Source organism: Acomys minous (genome assembly GCF_964271855.1).
Source record: "Acomys minous genome assembly, chromosome: 15".
NCBI lineage: Eukaryota > Metazoa > Chordata > Mammalia > Rodentia > Muridae > Acomys > Acomys minous.
In genome coordinates, this window is record NC_140497.1 from 94,619,431 (window position 1) to 94,644,172 (window position 24,742).

General features: G+C 50.4%; 1 protein-coding gene and 1 long non-coding RNA gene across 7 annotated transcripts in view; one reads left to right on the top strand and one right to left on the bottom strand.

Annotated features, from left to right (window-relative positions):
- Positions 1-5,232: 5,232 nt before the first annotated feature.
- On the bottom strand, positions 5,233-9,749 carry LOC311584996. Its single transcript, XR_014775076.1, has 2 exons — positions 9,661-9,749; positions 5,233-7,214 (listed from the first exon to the last, which is right to left on the bottom strand). It is a non-coding gene; the product is annotated as an uncharacterized lncRNA (long non-coding RNA).
- A 464-nt stretch (positions 9,750-10,213) lies between these two features.
- LRRC8D (leucine rich repeat containing 8 VRAC subunit D) overlaps positions 10,214-24,742 on the top strand; it is a 117,532-nt gene continuing 103,003 nt past the window's right edge. Inside the window, exon 1 of one of the 6 annotated variants that reach the window (XM_084759761.1) lies at positions 10,214-10,411. The gene's annotated coding sequence lies outside the window, so the exon portion shown is untranslated. The other 5 variants (XM_084759760.1, XM_084759766.1, XM_084759764.1 and 2 more) reach the window with 5 other exon arrangements.

Genomic DNA, 24,742 nt, shown 5'->3' on the forward strand with positions numbered 1-24,742 from the left:
ACCTCGAGAAAACCAGTGTCTGCTGTCAGAGCCACCTTGTTTGCGGCATTTTGTCCTAGCAGCTGGAGCTAATTACAGTTTAACTTGGGGAGGGTAGTTAGCCTGGCACAAATGACACGGAACACCCAGGGCGCGCACTTGGAACTTCTGGGGAGTAAATAAGGTAATGCAGATAGGTTGGGATGGTGGTACATACCTGTAAGCCCTGTACTCTCAAAGCTGAGGCAGGAGGATTGCCTGGAGTTGGAAGCCAGCCTGAGGCTACATAGCAAAATCCTTTCTCAAAATCAAAGCACAAGCTATCAGGCAAATGCACACTAGCACACCGATTTATATTGCAGCGCTGTTCATCGCTGTAAACTCTGGAACAGGTGCCCAACAGAGGGATGCATGAAGAAGATGAACTCTGTACACAGGGGAAGGGTCTTTCAAGCCATAAAAAAGAAGTCAGGGATGGAGAGATGGCTCAGCAGTAAAGGGTGCGTGCTGTGCTTCCAGAGGACTGGGCTTGCCTCCCAGCACCCACAGCAGGCAGCTCACAACTCTGCAACTCCAACGCCTTCTTCTGGTCTCCACGGGCACTGAACTCACATGCACATAAGCACATGCACACACACACACACACACACACACACACACACACGCATACATGCATGCATATGCTTGCTCACATACAGAACTTTTGGTTGGTTATTTTGTTTTTGTTTGCTCTTTTATTTATTTATTTATTTATTTTTGAACACTGTCTCTCTGTGTAGCCCTAGTTGTCCTAGAACTCCCTGTGTGGACCAGACTATTCTCAAACCCACAGAGATCTGCCTGCCTCTGTCTGCCAAGTGCTGGGATTAAACCACCCTGGCTCACATTTTTTTTTTTAAATCTTTTTTTAAAAAAATCTGGGAAGTTACAACTGTCTAAAGGAACAAAGGGAGCAAATGGAAGGGGCCTGGAGAGAAACAGCAGGGCAACAAGATATGGGTGAGAATATGTCCCACGTACAGTAAACACTTGGATGAATACGTTAAAATTAATTTAATTTTAAAAAGTACCCCAAATATATATACAGTATGGTTAGAATCTTGGCAAGGTGTGATAAATTATAAGCCCTTAAAAATGGTTTCTAGCTGGACATGGTGGTGCACATCTTTAATCCCAGCACTCGGGAGGGAGAGGCAGGCAGATCTCGATGAGTTTGAGGCCAGCCTGGTCTACAACAGCCACAGTGACACAGAGAAACACTGTCTCAAAAAACAAAACAAAACAACAACAACAACAACAACAACAAAACCCAAAATCAACTAACCAAACAAAAACCCCTCAAAAACGGTTTCTAATATTCCTACTCAAGTCTGGAAGTTGAAGCCACAAGATTATAACTTCCAGAGTGAGTTCGTCTGCAGGCCATCAAGGAAGCCAAGTCCTGGGCTCATGTCACAGTCCGGAAGCAAAAGGAAGCACACTTGACCCCAGGCCCAAAGTGGCTGCAGCTCCTGCCTTTGCTTCCTGAGGCTCGGGAACCAGCTGCCCTGACTCTGAGGCCTTCTTTGTGCAAGGAGAGTTTCCTGAGGCTTCCAGTGGTTTCTCAGACCGGCACGTGTACCCCCCATCACGTCTGTCAAGTGACTGTCCCCTGTTAAATCTGATTCTGCCTTGCCGGTGACCTGCTGGGATAACATTGCTTGCTCTCTAGGGGACTGGTGTGGTTGGTATCACTGCTGAGACCTGGGGGACAGTTGTCAGAGATGAGCTGGCTCATAAGACTGGACATGCAAGCCGGGCGTGGTGGCGCACGCCTTTAATCCCAGCACTTGGGAGGCAGAGGCAGGCGGATCTCTGTGAGTTCGAGGCCAGCCTGGTCTACAAAGTGAGTCCAGGACAGCCAAGGGTACGCAGAGAAACCCTGTCTTGAAACAAAACAAACCAAAGAAACAAATAAAGACTGGACATGCACAAGTTTGAACAAAACATGAGGGTTCACACCTGGGACCTCAGCACTCGGGAGGGACAGAGGGAGGGTTGGGAGATGGGGGCGGGGAGGGAGAGGAGGGAAGAAAGAGAAGGAAAAATGGCTTCTCAGTGTGACCTGGAACCAGCGTTCTGCCCTTTGAGGGCTCTTTGTCCTGCCCCAGCAGGCCCGTGAATGGCAACTATGAAGCTGCCTACAGACCTTCCCCTCAGTTCTTCCCAACACTCTAAGCTTCTAGGACTTGTTTTTAGACTATTTTTAACTTGTCCTTTCTTTTTAAAAATTACACCAGAGGAGCTTAATCAACCCCATTTGGCTTTGTGTAGAGAAAGAAAATTCGCAGACATTACCCAATAACTGCTACAGAACACCGTGGCTGGCTGGCACGCCTCTTCAACCAGCCTTTTTCCTCTTCAGCGGAATAGTTTATTTTTGGATGGCGGCCTCCACACATCACACTCACGACACACAGGGGTTCATTGTGAATCTAAAAGGAACTGGAGATGTAGGTGAGGGAGTTAGGGAAGTCAGCCCCAGCTTCAGATGGCAGGGAACGGAGGGCGGGTGGAAGAGCCTGGCGCTGGGAACTCCTGCCTGCCCTTGGCGGCTTCAGCGACCTCACACCTGCACAGTCTCCTGTCTTCTCCTTGGCATCTGATTGGCCAGCAGCGGAAATGACAGGAAGCCAGTGGAAGAGGCAAGTGACGTTTCAGATTTTTGTTCATGTATCATGTCAGACCCACATACCTAAGCCACCCGACTTCACCGACAAAACAAATAAGAAAAAGAGTGTCTTACAAGGGGATAAGACTTTGTGGCAATAAACACGTCAGAGCCGCGCCCACCAGACTCAGCAATCCACCCTGTCAAAGCCCCGCCCACCGCACTCAGCAATCCCCGCTGCCAAAGCTGACCGACCTGAGGTCAGGAGCTGCACTGCTGCCCCCAGGAGCTGCACAGCAGTTGGGCCGGAAGCCCTTGCTCTCTGGACTTCAGCTGAAGTCTCATCCAGATCCTGCTGGGCAGGTCCCTAAAGCCCAGTTGCTGTTCATGCTCAACCTGCCGAGCATTCCAAAGTCCTCTGGCCACTCTTGCCTTCAGGGCATCCTGTTCTTCCGGCCCTTAACTGGAGCTGCGACACACCTTCATGTGGTGGCCCGAGGTGACTGACTCCAGTGGTGATATTCAGATGGTATGCATCTGCTTTTGGTGTGTGTGAGGGCTGGGGAAGGAGTGTGTGTGTGTGTGTGTGTGTGTGTGTGTGTGTGTAATCTCATCAGAGGGAAAGCTTGAACAGATGGCCCATCCTCCGGGAACTGTGGCTGGCTGGAGAAAATGCAGCTGGCCCGGTAGGTTTTGTCCTCAAAATCCTTGTATACTAAGTTCTTAGTTCTCACTAAGAACTAAGGAGTAGAAGGGATCAGGAGAGCAATTTTTCTCCTGAGCTCTCGCTCACGTCTAGTGCTCATAAAAAAAAAAAAAAAGCAAATAAATAAGTAAATTGTGTTTAGGCTTTTGATGGTTGATTAAACAGTTGAAACAAAAAACAAAAACACCTGGGGCTGGTGGTGTAGCTCAGTGGCTAGAGCACTTGCCTGGTGAACACTAAGGTCTGGGTTTGAGGCCCCGAACGGCGTGAACCATATGTGGTGATGTGCACCCGTAATCCCAGCACTTAGGAGGCAGAGGCTGAAAAGACCAGAATGACATGTGGGGAATCTGAGGCCAACCAGAGCTCTGTAAATTCCTGTCTCAGGGGTGGGGGTGGGGAGGAGTAAAAGGGGAGCTAAAACCAGTGTGCTGCCACTCAACTTTCAGGAGTTGGCAGGGGAGCCCTGAGCTCAGACTCTGTTTCCCTGTGCCCTCACTCAGTCACAATCAACATGAGAGTCCTGTGGCCTCCCAGGTGTGAGGATCTCTCCTCAGATGCAGACAAGCCATTAAGTCTGGAGCTGGTCCCACGGCTAACCCCTAACAGTATCTGCCAGAAGTAGCATCGGATCCCACAGCTCGGAGGCCAAGGCTGCCCCTTGTAACTTTGGATGCCAGTAGCAACTCTCAGGCTGTGACCATGGATCTCAGGAGAATGTTCTGAGGTAGTCATGGGTTGCAGGAGGGCAGTCCAGGACCAGAGCTTCTGGACCACTCTAGGCATGCCATCTTGATCTGCGAGCTGAATGTTTCTTTGAGGGGTGGTTTGAGACTTCACGAGTCATTGATCATTAGTGGATGATTCACCTTTGGCCTCACCCCACAGAGGGCAGGGGAGATGAAGGTCAGAGTTCCAACCCGCTAATTCTACCGTATTTTTCGGACCATAAGACGCACCCAGTATTTACAGTAGTAAAACAAGAAAAACAGTAAAAACAGCAATCGGACCATAAAGTGCACCCTAATTTCCCTCCACTTTTAGGAGGGGGGAAGTGAGTCTTTTTTGTTTGTTTATTTTTTGTTTTGTTTTTCAAGACAGGGTTTCTCTGTGTAGCCTTGTGTGTCCTGGACTCACTTTGTAGACCAGGCTGGCCTCGAACTCACAGAGATCCACCTGCCTCTGCCTCCCGAGTGCTGGGATTAAAGGCGTACGCCACCACACCTGGCTGAAAAGTGAGTCTTTTGGCCTGAAAAATACGGTAAGCTGGTCTTCCAAGAGACCAGTCCCTGTCTGGAAAACTACTTAAAAACTGCCAGTCACTGGCCGACACCTCAGCACAGAAGGGGTTGCGATAGCAACAACACACGACTTTCAAGCTTCCAATCGTTTCAGGGGCTATATAACAACAGGACACAAGGCCAAAGCTGGAATACTAGTTTCATACTATCCCACAGGTGGTTATTTATTAGGGACTCCGGAAGAGGGACTTAGCTGGCCCTTTCTCAGGCACGAGTGGTTTAGACTCATGTCCTTACCCCCCTATATGAGGGTCTTCTAGAGAGTTAGACACAATAGGCTACAGATAAGATGGATAGATTAGGTGATGATAGATAATAGATGGCAAATATATATATATAATGTAAGTGCGTGGACATGAACATGAGAAGCCTTACTAAGGGAATTGCCTGATGTTGTTACAGAGGCAGAAATGCCCCCAAGTTCTACCTTCTGCAAGCCGGAGCAGAACCAGCGGATCCGTAAGGTAGTTAGTGAGCCCGAAGATCTGAGAGCCAGGGGTTGTGTGACGCTGTCCCTTGGGGAGACATAAGCAAATTCCACTCACCCAGATGGGGGGGGGGGCTGACAACAGACCACTGTAAGGACACCAGAAAAATCCATTGGCGAACAGTGAGTTTTATTGAGGCGCTCCTTACAGAAATATGAGGGGTTATGTACAGGAGCAGAAATGGCTCACCACAGACAGATGGCTCACCACAGCCCACGCCAGCATAGGCAACAGATCGCAAAAGCTATGGGTACGGGGCACACTGTACAGCCTGCAGGAGGCTCAACAGGTGGGCGAGTGGCCTTTCCCTGCAACACAGTTGGGTTAAGCTTCTTCCTAGCAGCTGGTCGGCTTTCAGAGTCGGCTTTCAGAGTCGTCTTTCCAGCTTGGCTTGCCGGAGAATGCTTGCTTTTTTTTTTTTTTCCTTTTTTCTTTTTTGAGACAGGGTTTCTCTGTGTAACAGCCCTGACTGTCCTGGACCTCAAACTGGCCTCGGAGGTCACAGGGACTTCCTGAAGCCATCTTGAGTGTCTGCCTTCTGGCTTAAAAGGGGCTTCCCAGCAGGATGGAGTATTTCCAGCTAGGAGGAAACTGCTGCTCAACAAGAGGATGGTGCGCGAGGTCAACATGGTGTCTGAGGGAGGGCCCCGCTTGAGAGTAGGACAAACATTCTGAGAAATGCTTTGTCAACTGTGTCATTGTACAGGTGATGTTTGCCCAAACTGAAATGCCCACAGGTGATAAAGTCTAATTTTTGTTTTGTTGTGGGCATCCTGTTATTTCTACAGTATAAGGCTGTATTTAGAAGGTCGAAGTGTGTGTGTGTGTATGCACATGCACAGTTGTTTGCGGGGGTGGGGGGTGGGGGGGGAGAGGAGACATTCGCTTTAGCTCAGGGCTAGAGACATGCATGCCATGGTCATGTGGGTCCACTGCTGTGGGCTGTGATGAAGCAGAGCATCATGGGATAGCGGGGCTAGTAGAACCTAGCTGCTTCCCTCCTGGGTGCTGGGAGGAGGACAGAGGGACAGAAAGGAAGCCAAGCTATTTCCACAAGCGCGTGTCCCCCAGTGACCTACTTCTTCCAACAATGTCCCATCTGTTAAAAAGTTTCCACAAGCTTCCCAGGAAGAATGCCACCACCGGCTGCAGACCAGGCCTTTCGGGACACAAGCCTGTGTGGAACGTTTCATTTTCAAGCCATGACAAGAACGAACAGATTTCCTGACTGGTTAGATAGAGACAGGGAGTGGAAAAGTCGAGAATGGCTCCAAGAGCATCCAGGCCACGCAACACCAAGGGCAGACTCGCCATTTAGTGAGGCAAAGTGAAGAAAGCCCCGAGGCACAGGCTCCAAAGGGAAACCAAAGGTGAGGTCCGACTAGAAGGTTCTAGTCATTTAAGTCTGTGCTAGTTTTAGAAAAACAACCAAGAGAGGAATTGGTAGCAGTGAGCACAGAGTGTCCTCTTGAGGTGTTTAGGTGCAAACGTGAAAAAAGAAACAGCAAAGGAGCAAGCTAGACAAGTTTATGCCTTAACCGGATGGGTAAATCATGTATACACGTCCTTGTTGATAGCCCCTCTTGCCCTAGATCACATCCGGTCTCAACTGGTAACTGTGGCCTCTCTCCTCTTTCTTTTTCCTCACGACTACAGTTTTGCCATCACCACTTTTACTTATTTACTTATTAAAGCCAGGGCAGTAGCAGGCAGGAAGACAGAGCAGGTACAGGTTTGCAGGTATCTGAATTGCTGTCTGTTTTCTTGTGTGTTGTTTTCCCCTTCATTTACTGAAGTGTTATACTGACTTTGAGGCTACCGGTTAAGATGTTGCCTGTCTATCTAGACAGGCCGGCTGAGCTCTGCCAACTGCTGGCATTTGAGAGGGCACCCATCCACTTTTTATTCTTTTGGGCTAAGGCATGTGCCTAGGTTCTTCTGGTTTCAATTTCAACAGTCTCTTTCTAACTATAGCAGTCTGGCAACGTGTCACGCCATGAGAAGTTGCCCAACACAGTCCACCGGAGTCCACTTCCTTTCTGAGTCTGTCACAGCTACTCTGGCCTCCTCCACCACTGGAACTTTCTCAGCTGCGAAGAAAGAAAGGAGGAAAATCTGCCTCCTGCTTCCAAGGCTAAGGATTTATTTATTTAACTCTAAGGAGTGAGGTGGCTTAAATCCACTTACAGGAAAGATAAGAGAGAGTTAACTCACAGAAGGACAGACAGACAACAAAGGCAGGAGCGGCGGCATATTCACCTGCCATCCCAGCACAGGGGAGGTCTGCTCGGGAGAGGAATTAAGTAGAAGAATTAAGTTCCTTGGCGACACAGGAAGTCTGAGGCCAGCATGGGCTGCACCAGGCCGACTCAGATGAGACGGTACCAACTTTACCATTTGCTGAGGCCCAGCTCACACCGCGTGACTGACCGCAGCATTCCTACGCCACCGTGGTGATCGAACGCTGGCAGAGCTGTGAGGAGAGCCACGGCAGATCACAAATTTTGTCTGCGTGGAAACATTTCTAATTACGTAATGTTTCTTATTCTAGGTGCCTGGCTAAGTCCTTTCCATACATCATTCTTGTAACAAATCTCCCGGCATCCCTACAATGTTCTACATTATTTATATGTGAGTATGCACACATAACCAGATTTAGCCCTTTTTGCTTAGGGCTGTTTTTCACTTTATAAATTGTTCCCAGCACATTTGGGACTGATTTGTAAAGTTTGATTTCTACACACACACACACAATGCCTATAGATTATTGGGATGTCTATGCCCGTCATATGTTAGGCCTGTTTCCTTGGCGATGGAAGACAATGTAAGCATCTCCCCTCCAAGGAGCTGGGCTCCCTCTCTGGCAGGAAGGCCAGTCACTCACTCATTCAGTATCATTGAGAGGCTTCAAGTGTGCTACAGCACAGGCAAGTGCAAATCAGCTTTACAATTAAAACTGCCCCGGGGAAGAAGAATACCATGAAATAGTAGGCTTACTATTACTACATGCATTCCCCCCCACCCCCCTTTGAGACAGGGTTTTTCCGTGTTAGCCTAGTTTGTCCTGGAAGTTTCTTTGTAGACCAGGCTGGCCTCGAACTCACAGCAACCCGCCTGCCTCTGCCTCCAGAGTGCTGGGATTAAGGTGCGTGCTGCCACGCCCAGCTCAGTTTTCATCTCTTGCCTCTGCCTTGGGGTGGGAGTGGGAAGTAAATAGGTTTTCCCATTTTATCTGCGTATGCTGGGCGACCAGAGTTATTTTTTCATTTATTTATTATGTGTTCACTTCCTCTCTCTCCTAGGCTTACCTCAAATTTCTTGTGTAGCGAAAGGTGACCTTCTACATCTCACTGTCCATCTTCGACCTCATAAACGCTTGGATTACAGGCATGCGCCGCCACACCTGGACATGGGCCACCACGCCTGCTGTACTGTGTATTTAGTGCCTAGGACCAACCCCCAAACCCCCTGCAGGCTAGGTAAACACTCTACCAATGAAGCTATTTCTCCAGATGTCACATGTAAGTGCTTTTGACATGTAGAATTTTTGTGCATGTACTGTAAACAAAAATTCCTAGATGTGGAACTGTGTATTCAAAAATAACGCATGTGCACTTTGCCAAAAGTGTTGACATTACTTTTAATGCCAGTACTTGAGAGGCAGAGGCAGAGGCAGGGGGATCTGTGAGGTCAAGGACAGCCAGGGCTATGCAGAGATGACAAGTATCAAACAAACAAAAGCAAAACAATGTCCACACTGAGGGGCTAGGGAGAAGTCTAGGTGGCTGCTTTTGTAGAGGGCCAGCGTTTAATTCCGGGTACCGGTATCAGGCAGCTCACAAGTGCCTGTAACTCCAGGGCCAAGTGGATGCAAGGCCTCTGGCCTCCATGGCACCTGCTCTCACGTATACTAAAACACAAACTTACTACACAATGCTCATAATTAAAAATAAATCATATATATATATATATTTTTTTTTTCCCCTTCACATTTAGGCTGAATGTGGTGACTCACCCTCCTGCAACTCTAGCACTCTGGAGGAGAAATCAGGAGGATTTGAAAGTTCCAGATACACTGTGAGTTCAAGGTCAGCCTGGGCTACCAAGGACCTTGTCTCAAAAACAAAACACAATTTCCAAGCTGTGTGTTTCCGGAGACTTTGTCCAGTTTACTCTCCTGTTCAGTGTGTGACAATGTGTGTTATCTAGACTGTGGCCTGAACGTTACTTCTTCACTTTCTCAATTTATACCAGTCTGGGGGCCGGGTGCGCCGGCAAGGATAATCTTCAAGCCCACCTAGCTTTTAATTTATACCAACAACAAAACCATTCAAAAAGATCTAGAATCGGCTTAAAACAAAAGGAAGATAGAAAAACAAGCGGAGTACAGGGCGGTTTCCGCCAAGGGCGGAACTTTCTAAACTGATTTGTCACAGCGGGATATTTTCCTTTAAGCTAGCACATCACTAGCTGTCAGTAGGATGAAAAGAGCTCGAACTTCCTAGATCAGCACACCCAGGACTGTAATTACATCACCTGCCACACTCTGGCTGCCCACGCACTTCCTCCTTGGCGTGGTGTAGGGAATTGGAGAGGCTGCTCTCCCGAGGGTCCCGGAAGGAAACAGTAAGCAGAGGCTCCATCTTGAACCGCTCGGGGCAGCTCACCGGGAGGGCGTGGTTCCTCTCTGCTGGCCTCCTCCCTGTCCTGGGCGGTCTACCTCAAGAGGCTCACCATTTAGGGGGGTCACTGTCTGGGTCCGGAAGCCCAGAAAAAACATTCTCTTTATTGCCTCTCCGTAGGACCCCGCCCTTCTTAGGTACCTTGTGTGGCGCTGGCTCCTTAAGAGCATTAGATGACAAATAACCCTTGATGGGAATGGCTTCCCACAGTTCCCAGGGACATGGGGTAAGAGATACCGAAGTATAGGGGGAAATCATGTGCTCGCTTTGACTGAACCAAAATAATGAGAGAGAGAGAGAGAGAGAGAGAGAGAGAGAGAGAGAGAGAGAGAGAGAGAGGGAGAACACCAAGAAAACACGAAGAAAACTTAGACTGCACAGCAGCAGAAACACACGAGAAAGCGATCAACTTGGGAAACTTTTTTAGAGCAACTTCCCAAGTGCCTGTTTCGTATGCACGGCGTTTTTGGTGAAAAGGAATGAGGGGAGGGAGGTCCTGATTCAGGTGAAAACAAACCTGCTAGGTAAGGCTTTCATGGCAGAGGTAGGCTGATGGAAGCTGAGCAGCAGTTCGCGCATTCAGCAGCACCTGTCCTAAATCCCAGGTAATTGCTTTCTCCGGCTTGTTGGAACGCACTTGACTTTTTAAATGCACCCCCACCCCCAATCTCCCAATCTCAACCATCAGTTTTTAGTGGGCACGACAGCCTCCTGAAATCGTAGTTCGGACGAAGCTTCCCGGCTCAGCCGGGTGGCTCCAGGCGAACAGACAGCCTGGCACCATGCCCTGGCCAGGTGCGCTTGGAGGAGTAAAGCACTGCGCCTCAGGCGACGTTCGGCGGCCATTCTTCGCCCTGTGCACCTGCTGGGCGTCTAGCGGCTAGTCCAGCACACCGGCCACCTCCCTGCCACCCAGCCCCTCTGGCCGTCGGGACGGACCCCTAGGCAGGCGCGGCGGGGCGCGCGGGCACAGCGCAGGCAATCACATGGAGGCCCGCGCCCGCCCCATTGGCTGCGACCCGGCCAGTCGCGGCGCTCGCAGGCTGCGGTTGGTCCCAGAGCTGCGGCGCCTGCACGGGCCCGGAGTCCATGTTACGCTTTGTCTAATTCCCCTCGTTACAGAGTCATGTGCTGCTGCTCTCGCCGCCGCCGCTGCCGCTGCCGCCGCCCGGGGTGCCCCGGCTCCTCCGCCGCGCTTCGAGGTGGCAGCCGCGGGCGGGGCCGCGGGCTCAGGGTCCAGGGCGCCGCGCGCCTCCGGGGCGCGTCCCGGTGCAGCCACCGCCCGCCGCAGGTGATGCCGCCGCCTCCCGCCTCCGCCTAAGCTCCGGCGCGCGCGGCCCGGGCTGCCCGCGAAGGTGGGTGCGCGTCGGTCCATCCGGGCCGGGAGGGCGCAGGTGGAGCGGCCCCGGGGCGCGCAGGCGTCCTGCCTGTCTGCGCGCGGCGCCGCGGTGGAGCCCGGGTTGCCGCCAGGGTCGCGATCGGGAACCAGCGAGGGCATCGGGACCCCGGGGCGGGCAGCGAGACCTGGTCCCCACCCCGCGCCGGGACATTGTTCCGCTTTGGGCCCTGCGCGGGCCGGGTGCCGGCTGCCGCGCTCCCGCCTCGGCCTCCGTGCGCGCGATCGCAGGGGCGGAGATTGCCCATCGCTGCGGTTCCGAGTCCTCCCGGAGGTGGGTGTCTGGTGTCTGGCCTGGTTGGCTGGGTGCCGGCGAGAGGAGCCCTTGAACTTCTCCAGAAACGCTTCCCCATCCGCCTCCGTCCAGCTCTGGGTGGGCCGCTCGGGGAGCCCCGCGGGCGGGGGCGGGGAGGGAAGGCCCTGCGCCCCGCCCCCCGCGCCGGGGGGAGGGCGCTGAGGCCGCAGGTGCACAGTGCGCGCCGCGGGCCATCTCCGGGTTGGGTACCGGTATAATCCGCTTCTAGCTTGTTTGGAAGCGTGGGCTCTTGGGAACGGGACTTCTGCTAGATTCTTGCTTAGGGGCTTGGAAAAGAGGAAAACTGGGCTGCCTGCCCAGAGGACTGTCGCCTCCAGTAACTGGAGAGTCGATGGGGAGGGGGTCCCCTCTCCCTGCCCACTTTTATGTGGGGTATCCCTAACTGATAAGGAAATGAGATTTTTGTTGTTTTTCTTTGATTTTTTTTTTAAGCCATCCGCAGTGAAGGAGAGCTGCTTCGGGTCGAGGGCAGGAGAGGTATGTCCCCTCTAAAGAGGGATGTGGTATATGGCTCAGCGGCTCCCATGCAGCTGTGTGTATGTGTGTGTGTGTGTGTGTGTGTGTGTGTGTGTGTAAGTGGGGAGGTAGGATTGGTGGGAAGAAAAAAGCAAGATAAAGAAAGGAAGCAGGAAGGAAGACGGCAAAGGGACGAGGCCAAGTATTGTGTGTCCTAGCCGAACCGGAGCCCCAACTTGAGACTCTTGGGGCACCTATTTGGTTTATGTTTTCTCCCGAGATTGCTTTCTCCTTGACTTAGAAAGTTTATTTTTATTTTTTAAGTCTTTAGTTTTGTATTGGGCAAGGCAGCTGTGAAGACGTGCTTTTGGAAGACTTTGAGAAGGAAGCCCTGACTTCTGGAAACTTTCTTTGGCCGTTTAAATAACAATCCCACCCTGGCAGCGTTCACTGAGCACCTAGTACACACTCGGTTCCGGAGTGCAGGAAGAGCACTCGGCGGAGCAGAGATGAGCTGTCCCCCTCTGCTGTATGTGTGAGGGCTGTTTGCTTAAACAACCTAGGAGGACAGGATTCAGGCCTCCCTCCCCAGGGCTTCTGGTGCCTCTGGGTCTTACACACCATGGGGTGGGGGACCACTCTGCCTGTGAGGTCTTCAGACACCATCTGTTTTTCCAGCTCACAAACACAGAGCATACATATTATCGGCTAGGTCAGGGGCACAACACCAACTTTAGTTAAAAATCTATTGCCTTGACACGAGAAAGAATCGAAGGTTAAGATGAGGTGGAAAACCTGGGAGTGTTGACTTCCGCCAATTATTTAGGGAGCCCTCTACAAAGGGACGAAGTAATAATCCACAGTGGACAGGCTTTCACAGTGGAGAGTTCCCAGCCCGGCCCACAGGAACTTAGTGTCTTAGGTTCGTTGCTCTAGTTTTTATTAAAGGTGTGTAAACTTTGTTGATTGAGGCCTGATAGATTAAGAGGTCAGAGTGTGAGCTGTCCTCAGGTGACCCAGGGCTCCCCTCCCCTCCCTCCACACCAGGGGAGGGTGGAGTACTGATGCAACCAAGTATTGAGCCACGGCCTCAGCATTCTTTGCCTGCTTTTTCCCTTACAGCATTGAAAACACTTAGTCAACATGTGGCCTTTCCCCCTCTCCCCAGTAAGGTGTATACTTTATGGAGGCTTTTTCTTTTCTTTTCTTTTTAATTTTAATTTTTTTTTGAAATTGGTCTTCCCTGGTAATGTTGGAAATTGTAGTTTAAATTGGCCCAGACCATAATAAGGTTAACATTTTTGGTGGGTCTTTGTATTTATGGTCATGTGTGTTCTTTTTGTTTTGTTTTTGAGATGGGGGAGGCTCTCACCCTGTAGCCGAGGTTGGCGCCCTCCCCACCCCCAACTCAAGGTTGTCACTCAAGGTTGTCTGTCCTCCCGTATACCTCCCCTGGTGCTGGGATTACAAGCACGGGCCACCGTACACAGCCACATGTGTTGTGGACTTGCTAGTTTGAAGGGATGATCTCACTTACTACGGGAGCTAGTGTTTGTCCACCTGAGATACGCCAGATAGTATTGAGTGCTGCCAGTAAGCAGGGAGCAGAGGGAATGCCGGGTGAACTTGAAAAGGGGGCCGGGGGGTGGGTTGCTGTACTCTGTGAGGGCAGATAAACATGCCGAGTCCAATAGTTCAGGGTGAGGATGTGTGTGTCAGGACAGAGGCGGGGAGTGGTTGCCTCAAAGGAGGAGATCAAGGGGCACACACTGCAGTGGACGCTGGGAGAAGTGGAGAGGTTTGCTTAGCTGGAGCCGAAAGCGCTAACCTAGTCAGTGGAAAATTAACTAGGAGTCAGGAGTGTTTATCGTTTGCCTCAGCCCAAGGTTCTCCAAAGGCAGGACCATTCCGCCTCGAAGGCCGTTGGCAGTCAGTGGAAAGTGAGTGCTTAAGGTGCCACCGGCTTCTAGTGGTTAGAAAACTTCCTTCAGGGCTCTGGAGACTGCTCAGCAGGGAATGGTGCTTAATGCTTGGAACCCGTGTGGTGGGAGGAGAGCTCGCCTCCCCTAAGTTGTTGTGTGATACTTATCCTTCTCCCTAAATAAGTAATGTAAAACAACAGACAAGCCTTCAGCACAGGACTTTGCCCCAAGCCCAAGAAAGAATATTAATGTTGGGAATGCCAAAGCTGGGGTGGGGGTTGGGTAGGGAGGTCGGGTAAAGCGCTTGCCCGATGCCCAGCCGTGAGGAGGAGCCAAGGTCAGATCCACTCGTCTTAGTAAAGGCTGGGCGTGGTATGTTTGTAGCTCCAGGGCTGGGCCAGGGGAGGCAGGCCTGGGTTCACAGGCCATTCAAGCTGAGATGGTGAGCGTCCTTCCCTGGGAGTCTAAAGTGGAGAGGAACGGACTGTGTGGCCTTTACACACATGCCCGTGGGCACGTGCCCGTTCGCGCATGCACAAAAGCAGTGCCAGAGTTCACACCACTGGCCTTTGGCCGTGAGCAGGACTGCTGTGGTGGCCTTCCCAGAAGGGAAGCTGCATTTCTGAGTGCAGGGAGGTGGTTCTTGACAACAGGAGGCTGGGAAGCCGGTATAGGGGAGCAGTCTGCTTAGGCCTGAAAGGGCTAGGGTTTGGTCAGGTCCCGACCAGGAGGCAGGTAGTTTTGAGGGCAGTGGATGAGCTCTCGGGCAGGGTAATACCGAGGTAAGTGCAGAGTCACCGAACTGGTGTTTTAGAGAGGACCTGCCTGACTCCTTTAGCAAATTCTTCCACTTGCTAAGTTGCTCCTTTGAATCACCCAAGGAGCAAGGAGCACCCTTGTGGAGCGGGCCTCTGTGTTTGTAGTTATTTGGCCCCTCCCAGTGGTCTCTCTGATTGGCTTCTTCTGGAGTTGTTCTGGCTTCACTGGACAGGACGTGCGTGCGAGGTCCCCCTCCTGCTCCCTTGTTTACCTTTCACGGTGTAAGGTCATTCTAGCCATCTTTCAGGGGATGCTGGTCCTCATAAAGTCAGCCTGGCCCCCCCTGGAATTCAGGCTGGTGGTTGGGATAGGAGTGGCCAGCAAAAACAGTGGGACACTTTTACCCTCGCTGAAACTACCAACTGCAACTCCTCCTCTTCCTCCTCCTCCACCTCCTCCTCTTCCTCTTCCTCTTCCTCCTCTTCCTCCTCTTCCCTCCACCTCTTTCTATTGTTGTTGTTATTATTTTAAGCAGCACCTACTACAGACGCAGATTACAGGTAATCAGAACTCTGCTGGGATTTGCTACAGCAACTGCTGTGTATTTGTATGCACAGAGCAACATCCTTTTTTTTCTCTTGAGAAGTTGAGTTGGACTTTCTTCGAGCTTTTTAAATTTTGGCTCCATCTTGTATCCTAATACAGAAAAGCAAGCCAGCGATGGTACTGTTGGAATGGTGGCTGCCACTCATCTGGTTGTAGTGAGACTCACAGATTTGGTGTGCTGGGCATGGGGGGTAGTTCCAGAGGCTGGTTAACCCTTTGGGAGCATGTTGTCCACTCGGCTTTGAGCTCTCTCAGCGTTTGCACCTGTGGTGCCGTTCTTTGCCGACTGAGACAAGTGTCTGAAACGCCAACTTCTGCCTCAGGGAGCCTTGTCACTCTGTATGTGTGTACATCTGGAGGAGAGCTGCTGATGTTTTTTACAAATTGGACGCTTGCCAGAGGAGGGTTGCTTTCGAACTCATGAGGGGTAGACACTGTGAACTTGGTTCCCACTCAGGCTCTGTGTTGTTTTCTCTTTCCTGGGGCCCAGAGTACCAGCTGACAGCATTACAGGTGCAAGAAGAGCCGCTTGGGGTTTAGAATCAAGCGTCTGCCTCCGTGCTGGGCTTTAAGGTGCACTGTGGTTTTGTGTGTATCTTGGCTTGTGTGACTTCACTAAGAACGTTAGCAAGTAAACCTAGACGTGGGAAGTCCTGGGAACTTACTGCCAGGTGCTTTAGATATTCTGATGTAGCCACCAATATTGATTGATTCTTGTTTTTTTGTTTTTTTTTCAGACAGGGTCTCTCTGTGTACCTTGGCCGTCTTGGACTCGCTTTGTAGACCAGGCTGGCCTTGAACTCACAGAGATCCGCCTGCCTCTGCCTCCCGAGTGCTGGGAGTATAGATGTGGGCCACTGTGCCTGGCGCCATTAATGGAGACAGATTTATGTATTCCGGACTGGTATGCCTTAAGTTCCAATTCGTTATGTAGCCTGAGGATGACTTTGAACTCCCGATTGTGGGGGGAGGGGGAAAGTATGGTTTTTCTAGCCGATTCTAGCTCCCAAACAGTGACACAGATACCTGTTATATTTACCAATAAGCTTTAAAGCGCTAGCCGGGGAATCTAATATATTCTAACCCAACTACACTGGTCTGGCCACTTCCCAGCCATGTGCCCTGTGACCCGCCGTCTAGCTCCTGTTCCATCTTTGTGCTCCTGGTGACCTCCTCATGGCTTCTGGTGACCTTCTTCCCCCATCCTCCCACCTCTACCTGGGCCCTCCTAACTGGGATTGGACTCTCCTCTTGCCCTGCCCAGCTTTTAGGCTGTTCAGCTCTCTGTTAGCCAATCAGAGAGATATTGGATGACAATTTTTACACACCGAGAGGCAGGAGATTCTTCATAGAAATGACAGTGCCCACACCCTGACTGCAACCAGATCTCTGGGCACAGAAACCAACATCTGGTTACACAGCGCACTAAGCCATCCCCCGACACCTGATCTGGCTACCTTGCCGGTGCTAGCGTTTTACGGGCATGTGCCACCAACACTTGATGTGTGCAGTGCAAGGGGATCGGACCCAGGGCTTTGTGCGTGATAGACAAGCTCTCTACCAGCAGAACTAAATCCCCAGCCCTTAAGTTGGGTGGTAGCCATCCCATAGTATTGAAGGAGCAAAATTCCAAATATGATGTGTGTGTGGCCATTTTGTTATGTATGCCCGTTGTGTTCTGTCCCTCTCTGTGGTCCTGTCTCTCCATCCAAGTGGTATAATTGGTTGTGTCTCGCTTCTGTTCTGGTCGACAGGGGTAGTAACCTGTGTACACCTTCTGGGGAGCCAAGGATAATCCTATAAGCAGGGGGTATTTGGGAAACATACGACACAAGATATTGTCCTACATTCCTGGGGCTGTAGCTCCGTGTGGCTCGATGCTTGCCCAGCATGTTTGAGACCCTGGATTCCGTTCTCTGGTCTGTCAGACGAGGGAGGGAGGGAGGAATTGGAGCTGGGCTGGATCAGCCTGTGACTGCATGAGAACGTCCAGCCTCCGTGGGAAGCGGGTTTGATTAAGCTTGCGTGCCGAGTTTTAGGCGCCAGAATCTTCCTTAAAGAATACAGGCGCTCAGAAGGAGGATTCATCCTCCGCCTCCAAGTGTGTAAACAATCGAGGTCCCTCGGGCCTTATTTATATAATTGAACCAAAAGAGGGAAGGTGCAGCGGGACTTCTAGCTTTACAGGTGACACAGGCCTGGCCTGGGTTATGAAATCTCTAACTAGGAGGGATTTGCTCCCGGGAAACCACAGAGGTTGCGTTACTTGTCAGAACTCTGGTAGGTGAGCTACTTGGCTGCAAATGGGTGGGATTTTTAGGCGGAGCCATGGAGCTGTGGTAGGGTGGTGTTTTGCTTTTGCTGCCGGGAGGGGAGGAAGGAGGGGAGCTATAAAGAGGCTCTGGAAAGCACTGCACAGCACCGTCCTAGTGATCCAGGCCAGAGGACAAGGAACACCTCTTTCAGAGAAAGGATTTAGGGAAAACACAATCGTCCACAAGTCTCACATTCTGATCGTCTTCCTGCTTCCACCTTCCAAGGGCTAGAATTCCTGGTGTGCACCAAGGCCAGTTCAGAAAATATAGTTTGAATTCCTATCCCACAATGCTTTTCTCCGGGTTGGGGGTGGGAGGTGTGTGGTTGCTGTGCATCAGGAAACACAAAGGTGTGATTCTCCCCAAGGACTCAGAGTTCTTGCTGGGACAGGCTTCTGCATAGCTGTTTTTCTGACAAAAATTTACAGTCTGGAAAGACTTGGTTGAGGGGTGCCATCAAAGCCCTAGAAACTACTGCTGTAAGGACTGAGGAAGGAGCAGTCACTCCTTCCCCTACGTGGCGTTTTGGTTGTTCGCCTCTGTCCCCAAGCCCCAGTCAGTCTGTGGGTGGGCAGGAGACAGCCGGCTCTGTCTTGTGTCCCATTGATTCCTTTTTCCAGTGCTGTGCACATGAGAGCTCTCAAATAGCATTTGTGACCCAAAAGAATGAACAGAGAGGTTTCCCTTCAAATTTGTAAATAAGATGTGAATTTAGATCAGACGTTAAAAAAAAAAAAAGGCGGCTTCAGTTCCTTTTCTAATCTGAATCAGAGTCACCTGGAGAATATTACCCTTTTAAGTATGAACTGGGATCTGGAGAGATGGCCCAGTTGGCAAAGTGCTTGTCATACACAGGTGAGGGTCTGAGTTTGACCCCCCCCCAGGTGTGGTAGTCCTCACTTGCAACCCCTTTTCTGGGGAGGTGGGTATAGATGGAACCTTAGGGCTTACTGCCAGTGGCCCTAGGTAGCCCCATCGGCACGCCCCAGGCCCCACCCAAGATGGGGTTGGCCAGATGGCTCCGTGGGTAAAGGAACTTGCTGTGGAAGTCTGGTGACCAACAAAGTTCTCTGATCTCTGCTCCCCCCACCCCCACTCCCTGCCCCCCATCCTCCCCACCCCCGCATACTACACACACACACACACACACACACACTATTACTAATACAAAGTTTTAGAAAAGGGAGTGGCACTTAAGGAATGTCATATACGGTTACTATACATGCATGTGCATACACATGTACACATAGGACACACAACACACACACACACACACACACACACATACACACACACACACGGTGTCCGTGTCCTTCAACGTGTCTGGTGAGTCAGAACCTCTGGACGTGGAGTTGATTATTTTTGGTTTTGATGTTGTTATTTTATGGAGGTCATTCAGATGAAAACTTCCCTTTGCCCCCAAGTGGCTCTGATGTGTGGCCAAGGCTGAGAGCCACCATCTCTCATGGCTGTGGGGCACATCGATTGAAGACACTGTACAGGTGTGGTTGGTGAGCCTGTGTGGGTTAATGGGAACCAGCAGGAGCGTTAGATTCCGTGCACAGTGACGACAAAGACAGCACATCGCCCCGGTGTGGTGCAGCTGTGAGGTAGGAGTCCTGGACAGGATGGAGTCTGTGGTCCCTTGAGCAGTTGTTTCCATAGTGAGGCTGCAGTTTGCCCAACCTGTGGGCAAGTGAGCATAGACAGGATGCAGCAAGCTTTTGATTCCAAGAGGGCTTTGGTTTTTAGCTGCTGTCTCTGTGTCTCAGGTTGTCCTTCCTGCTCTTTAGACTGTTACTATGACTCTTGTTTCTTTTGTGAAGAGGATGCTAATGAGGTTTGGTCTTTATATTCCATAGCTGGTTGGTTGGTTTGTTTATATTTTTGAGTGTGTCTCAACGCAGCCCATGTTGGCTTCCCAAGTCACCACGTAGCTGAGGGTGGCCTTGAACCTGTGACCTACATAGTTCCATTTTCCAAGTATTGGGGTCATAGCTACGCCCACTTTCATTCAATGCCGGGGCTCAAACTCAGGCAGGCACTCTCCCAGCTGAAATGCATCCCTGCCCCCTTTTTCCTTCTTTTGGTCAGGGTCTTACAGAGTACATTAGTATAGCCTGGCCTCAAACCCAAGATCCCCCTGCCTCAGCCTCTCTACACCATACCCAACCCTTGGTCAGAGTTTAATCTGGCAGTGCCAATGACGGTCTACTGAAAATTTGCTGGCATATGAAATCAAAGGTCCAAGGATGACAGTTTTCAAGATGTTTACACCGTCCTCTGAGGGCTGCCAATCTCACAAGTGTGGTGTCCGTTTCTATTAAGCCTTTCCCTAAAGACTGCCCACACCCTACCCCACCCCTGGCATTTGCTGGTAAATAGTTAAGTGTCTTAGTCAGTGCTCTATTGCTGTGAAGGGACACCGTGACCAAGGCAGCTCATGAAAGGACACATTTAATTGGAGACTCGCTTACAGTTTGAGAGGTTTAGTCTGATATCCTCATGGTGGGGAGTAAGGGTGGCACGCAGGCAGACATGGTGCTGGAGAAGCGCCTGAGCACTACATCCTGATCTACAAGCAGGGAGAGAGAGAGACAGACAGACACACAGACATATGGCCTGGCATCGAAGGAGGCCACGGCCCCTAATCCTTCTGAAATAGTTCCACTCCCTGGTGACTAAGCCCTCACATGTGTGAGCCTGTGGTCGCCGTCCTTACTCAGACCACCACAGTTAGGAACAGTGCCAGAGAAGTCTCCGCTCCCCACAGTCCTCCGGAAACTCACTGTTTGACGTGAGCACCCTCCTGCAGGAGAGCTGCTGTGTGTCCTGCAGTCAAGAGAGTCTCCAGAGGCTGCTGGACCTGCGTTCCCCTCATTGTAGGGACAGGATAGAGTCATCAGGTGGGATGTAAGCAAGCTGTGGACAGCTGTGGCTTGTGGCCAGCGGTAAAGCTCCTGGCCAGCATACACAACACCCTCTGTTCAGTCCCCAGTGACAACCAGATCACTCTGTCAGTCACCATTCTCTTCAGTGACTGACTGTTCACAACAAAATTTTAAAGAGTTGGTAGACAATCAAAGCTCTTGGGGGAAACTCTTTGTGAGGTTTGCAGTGGGGCCTTGAGAGGTCTCAGAACTCAGCTTAAGGCTGGAGAGATGAGAGATGCTCGGCGCGAAAAGGACTTGGCTGTCAAGCCTGGCCGGCCTACATGGTTGGGGGAGAAAACTGACTCCATAGGGTTTTCTCAGACCTACATACATGCTGTGACATGTATGTGTCAGTCAGTCAGTCAGTCAGTCAGTCAGTCAGTCAGTCAATGTATTAGAAGTCAACCTATTCTCAGATGTACTTTTTTTCTGTTTAGTAGACCAGGAAGTAGTTGGAAAACTATTGAATGTCTACAGGTGTGTCATTTGTCTGTCTGTTTGTTTGTTTGTTGTTGTGATGGGAATTGAACCCAGGGCCTCCTGTGTGCCGGGCAGGAACTCTCCAACCAACATACATTTTCAGCCCCCAGAGTTCTTGTTGCGGTTTTTGTTTTTTGTTTTTTCGAGACAGGGTCTCTCTGTGTAACCTTGGCTGTCCTGGACTCACTTTGTAGACCAGGCTGGCCTCGAACTCACAGCGATCCGAGTGCCGGGATTAAAGGCATGCGCCACCACGCCCGGCTCCAGAGTTCTTAATAATTACAGCTACTTTTTTTTTTTTTTGGCCTTGCTTAGTTTTCCAAATCTGTGCCCTGAAGTGTGTATGTGCTCCTGTTTCATTCTTTGGCCGATCTGAAGTCAGCACCAGGCTTTTACTCCCACTTGACAGGGGAGCTAGTGAGGACGGGGAGGGCGTGAGACCCCACGGCTACCCCCATGCCAAGGACGTAGAGCTTGAAGCCAGGCTGGCTTGTTTCCCTGCCTGTTCTCAAACGCCCTGCACGCTCCGCTCTCACCTCTCGTTTGAAACTTTGTGGTCATCTCGTGCACTCCATAGTACTTCTGTGAAAGGGAGACACTGAGTAAAGGGTGTAGCGATCGGCTAGAGCCTGTAGACGCGTTGGACTCCAGGGATCAGCCCGGCTCTTGGCTCCTTCCCCTCTCTGCTGGCATAGCAGATGGGTGCTGTCACACCTGCCTGTCATGTGAGCTGGGGCCTCGTGCTCGCTCAGTAGGCTCTTTACACATGAGCCATCTCCCCAGCCCCCAGAAAGTAATTTTAAACCACCTAATTGTTCTAGTGTTTTCCCTGGCCCCTTTTCTCTTTATTCATGGTAGGATGGCACACCAGAAGACGTTAAGTGTGGGCCTCATAATTAAGACTTAACCCCCCAGTAACCACAGTAAGAAGTATATTATAAGGCAGTGCAGCTGTTTGCCAACGGGGCATATCTTTGTTGAATAAATGCTATAACAAACATGTATTAGAACATAACTTACCAGGCTGGAGAGGTGGCTTGGTGGTTAAAGGCACTAACTGCTCTTCTCAGAGGACCCGGGTTCAAATCCCAGCACCTACATGGCAGCTTACAACTGACTGTAACTCCAAGATCTGACACTCACATAGACATACATACATACATGCAGGCAGAGCACTGGTGCACATAAAATAAAGGCAAATAAACTACAAACAAACAAAAACCCATAATTTACCACATCTCAACATAAAACAAAATTATATATATATATATTTATAATTATATATATACACACATGTATATACATACATACATATATCTATTATCATACTTAAGAGTCTGATTTATTTATTTATTTATTTATTTATTTATTTATTGGTTTTTTGAAACAAGGTCTCTCTGTGTAGCCTTGGCTGTCCTGGACTCACTTTGTAGACTAGGCTGGCCTCGAACTCACAGCGATCCACCTGCCTCTGCCTCGGGATTAAAGGCGTGCATCACCACGCCCGGCTCCAGTCGGCTTCATTTATATAGAGTATACTTTTTTGTTATTTGGGTGTCATTGTGTTGTGGTTGTTCAGTTTTCTTTTATTTACTATTGTATGTGTGCGCCTGTGTGCTGTGGAGCATGTGTCGGGCTCAGAGAACACCTGGGGTCAGTGCTCTGTTTCCACTTTCAGTGTTTCCAGGGATCCAGCTCGGGTCAGCAGGCCTGTGTGGCACGCCTTCCTCCTCCTCCTGGATCCTTGTTGTTGTTTGTTTTCTTTTTCCTTCCTTTTGAGAATTATTTATTCATTTGTTGTTGAGGCTGGCCTTGAACCCTGATCCTTCTGTGTGTGCCTGCCAATTGCTGAGCCTGTAGACCCGTGTCAGCACGCCTGGGTTATTTGTACCGGTCATTGTGTTCAAGTTTAGTTTCAGTAGAGTGAGTTCCTACGGCTAAGTTTCCTATTTGAGCAGTTCTAGTTTTCAGACTAATATTTAGCCAGTGATGAGGAGCAATTGGGAAGTGGATGGTTACGTGTCTTACAGAAATATGCCCCCTTTTTACACACACACACACACACACACACACACCACCACACAACACACACACACAGAGGCACTCACACACACACACACACACACACACACACATACACACGCAAACAGAGGCCCTCACACATACACACAACACAGACTTTTCTAAGTTTTGTCTTGTTTTTCAACTTCACTTTTCAAGACAGGGTTTCTGTGTGTAGCCCTGGCTGTCCTGTACTCCCTTTTGTAGACCAGGCTGGCCTGCAATTCAGAGATCTATCCATCTGCCTCTGTCTCCCAAGTACCATAATTAAAGGCATGCACCACCCCCACCCCAGATTAAGTTATTTTTTCCAAATTGTACACAGAGACTCGTGTGTCCTGGAGCATGTAGAGGTCAGAGGACAGCATTGTGGAGCCAGCGCTCTCTTTACACTGTACTGTGAGCTGCAGAGAGCCAGCTCAGGTTGCCGGGCTTGTGCTGCGCCCTTTGACCTGCTGAGCCGTACTTCTGCTCTTTTAAGTTTAATTCTTTAAAAATGGATTTCTGTTACAAAACTTTTTTTGTTTGTGTATTTCTAAATTTTTTCCTTTTATGAATTTTTATTTATTTATTTATTTGTACCTGGTAGATTCTATGCCAAGTAGGAGCCTCATAATTGCATTGCTAATTTCTGCCTGAAGTGGAGAGAAGACACTGGTCTGTTCGTGTTGGGAGGTTGGAGCAAGAGGTGTCCCCCGGGGAGCAGCTTCTGAGATGCTCTGTGGTCGTGAGAGCTCAGTCTCACAGGTGGGGTAATGTGGAGGGAGGTGGGGGGTGGGGCTGAGCAGAGCTAAGGAGGAGGCCTCTCTCTAAAGAGGGATTGTTTTCAGCCTTTTGTCCTGGCAGAATGTGGGCCAAAGTTCTGATTTTTTTTTTTTTCTTCCTCCACTGGAAGCCAAACTTGGATTCTTTTGTAAAATCTGATTTTAAAGGTTAGCTAATTCAACATTTCAAATACGAACTTCCCGCAGACTAAACAAAAATAGTGCTCTGGGCTGGAGAGAGGCCTTGGTGGTAGGCAGCCCAGCTTCCGGGGCCAGGGAAACTGGAAGCGTAGGATTTGGAGTAAGAGCACAGTACGCGCGCGTTTCTTTAGCTTCCTAAAGTCAGGGGTCACTTGGTCGATCCCGTTGGCCTGAGCTTCCCCATGGAGAGCAGGAGGGCCGTGAAGTTGGATCAGTCAGCTTCCCTGAGTGCCGGAATTACAGGTTCTCCCCAGCATACTCGGCTCCCTTTTTTTTTTTTGTTTTGTTTTGTTTTGTTTTTTTGTTTTTCGAGACAGGGTCTTTCTGTGTTAGCCTTGGCTGTCCTGGACTCACTTTGTAGACCAGGCTGGCCTCGAACTCACAGCGATCCGCCCGCCTCTGCCTCCCGAGTGCTGGGATTAAAGGCGTGCGCCACCACGCCCGGCTCTTCGGCTCACTTTTAAAACTCCAGAACTTGGTATCATCTGTCCTCCGCCAACACAGACTCACGCATGCATCCACGGTCGAACAAAGCTCACACTAGTTTCTGTCCCTGCGTTTGGGTACGTGTCCTCTTGCAGGGGCTGGCTCTCAGGTGTGGCCTCCATGCAGGACGCAGCCTTGGGTCTGTGTGGCGACTAACGTGGTGTTCCTGTCTTCCACATTTTAATCTGCTCTGGGGACCCTAACGTGGTTGGATTGTATCTGGTTGGATACACAGCCTCTG